Source organism: Globicephala melas, chromosome 3, assembly GCF_963455315.2.
Source record: "Globicephala melas chromosome 3, mGloMel1.2, whole genome shotgun sequence".
Taxonomy (NCBI): domain Eukaryota; kingdom Metazoa; phylum Chordata; class Mammalia; order Artiodactyla; family Delphinidae; genus Globicephala; species Globicephala melas.
The window spans coordinates 94,543,098-94,545,747 of NC_083316.1; the positions used below are offsets into that span (position 1 = coordinate 94,543,098).

Below are 2,650 nucleotides of genomic sequence, written 5' to 3' on the forward strand. Positions count from 1 at the left end.
CTCCTGCCATGCAGATCACACATTTCAGCTCTGTGGATTAAATGACTTACAATTTCATGTTACTCCACATTTTAAGTCTTCATGCATGCTCTTCCCCCTGCCTGGAATTCTTTCTGTCTCTCCAATACTTCACCTAACTTTAACTCATCCTTCTTTTCTCAATAAGTATATTGATTTGTTTTCCTAAGCATTCTCTTGCTCTTTTTTCTTTCTTTCCCCCATATATATCTTCTTTTTTATTCCTTTTTTCTTTCATTCATTCAACAAAGAGTTACTGAATGTCAACCATGTGCTTGGAAAGCCTTGGTCAACATGACTAAGTTGCTCTCCTCCTGGGACTTATAGTTTGGTGACAGCACAGAAATAAGTACCCCGCCCCCCCAAAAAAATATATATATATCTCACATTATGTGATAATAAGTGCTATGAAGAAATACCTAGCAGGGTAAAGAGATAAAAAGTTGTGAACACGGGAAGCTATTTTAGTCAGAGCAACTTAAATAATTTAAATAATTTATCTTCCTCATAGACTGCTAGAGTCAGACATTAGATCATCGGCCTATATATCTCCAATACTTAATGTATCTGGAGCCAAGGAGATGTTTAATAAATACTTGTTGAATAAAAGATAGTAAGAATGAATAAATGTATGAATGAATGAATGACTGTTAGATTCCAGTATAAACCCCAGATGTGAAAACTGAGGCCCAGAGAGGTTTGATTTGCCTAAGAGCAGAGAGCAAGAAATAGAAATCTTAACTCTGAAGCATGTTTGCTTCAAGGACAATGCTGTTGTTGCTGTGTCATATTATGCATGCCTAAAACATCTTTGTTTTAATAACGCCTCATCTGTTCCTCTTTCAGCGTTTGACCAGACTTGGCTACTTGAACGGAATTCTGAGAGCTTGTTTTTCTAGCTTTTTACTTAGTCTTCATGGAAACCATCACTGTTTACCCTTGAATAGACAAAGGGCTTCACCAAAGTCCCCACAGTATATTTGTTCACCTGGTCAAGCAGTTGGTTGGTCATAAGTCACAAAGATTCAAAATGCACAGAGGATTAAGGACCAGGAAAGAGTTTCCATTGAGATCCCCTAGGATGATTTTATAGAAGAAAAATAAATTTGGGATAACAGCTCTCTAACTTTTTGGCTCAGGACAACTTTACTGTCTTAAAAACTATTGAAACCCCAAACAGCTTGTGTTTATGTGAATTATATCTACTGATATTTACTGTATCTGAAATTAAAACTAAGTAATTTTTAAAATGTTTATTAACTTATTTTAAAATAACAATAAAATATGCATCATATATTAACATAAATAACATGTTTTTATAAAAAATAACTATTTTTTCAAAACAAAAAATATATAATGAGAAGTGTGGCATTGTTTTATATTTTTTGAGACTCTCTTTAATGTTAGTTAGCTTAATAAAGGAAGGCTACATCCTCCTCTCTGCTTCTGCATTCAGTTTGTGGTGATACCACTCACCACTTAGCCTCTGGAAAACTACATTGCACATCTATGAGAGAATTAGTATGAAAATGTCAAATAACGTCTTGGTATTATGACAAAAGTCGATTTGATCTGTGGACTCCATTAAAAGGTCTTGGTGATTCCAGGGGTCCCCTGGACCATACCTTGAAAACTACTAGTTTCAAGCCATACATTTATATTGAAAAACAAACAAGGAAATGCAATTAAACTATCTTTTGAGTTTTTATTCTAAAAACATATGCATTTTCATATGCCTACAACAGTGGTCCTCAACTTTTGGTGCATGTGCTTAAGAATCATTTAGAAGAGGGCTTCCCTGGTGGCGCAGTGGTTAAGAATCCACCTGCCAACACAGGGGACATGGGTTCGACCCCTGGTCTGGGAAGATCCCACATACCACAGAGCAACTAAGCCCGTGCGCCACAACTACTGAGCCTGTGAGCCACAACTACTGACCCCGCCTGCCACAACTACTGAAGCCTGCATGCCTAGAGCCCGTGCTCCACAACAAGAGAAGCCACTGCAATTAGGAGCCTGGGCACCGCAACAAAGAGTAGCCCCCGCTCTCCACAACTAGAGAAAGCCCGCGCGTGGCAATGAAGACCAAACTCAGCCAAGAAAAAAAAAGAAGAATCATTTAGGAGGCATATTTAAAATCCTGATTCTGGGCCCCCATTCCCAAAGTTGACTGATACACTAAGTTTCAACCAGGATCTAGGAATGTGTACTTGTTTTTTTTTTTTTTTTTTTTTTTTTTTACATCAGGGGAAAGCGCGAACGCAGTCCCCCACTACCACAAATTATGCAGTCGAGTTTCCCACATTTGGGGAAATCGCAGGGGTCAGCACATCCGGAGTGCAATGGATAAGCCTCGCCCTGGGAAAACCACCTTCGTGATCATGGTATCTCCCCTGCCAGGTAAGTATTGTGTACTTGTTTTTAACAAGTTCCCCCTCCGGTTCCTCTGCCCCCAGGTAGTACTAATCCATGGTGGATTGTTTGAGAAAATTGTTTTGGAGGAAAAAAAAATAGCTTAGGTACTTCACAAAATTGAGATGCATTTTGGTGAAATGAAATTTTAAAATTTGAAATGAAAGAAAATACCTAAAACAGAGGGAGGTACCAAAAAAGGGGAGACCCATTTCTTGGG

At 38.3% G+C, this 2,650-nt stretch overlaps 1 non-coding gene across 1 annotated transcript; it reads right to left on the reverse strand.

The window, feature by feature from the left end:
- Nucleotides 1-2,262: 2,262 nt before the first annotated feature.
- Nucleotides 2,263-2,426, reverse strand: LOC115860310 (U1 spliceosomal RNA). The gene has a single exon (XR_004042415.1). It is a non-coding gene; the product is annotated as a U1 spliceosomal RNA (small nuclear RNA).
- Between the last annotated feature and the right edge of the window lie 224 nt (nucleotides 2,427-2,650).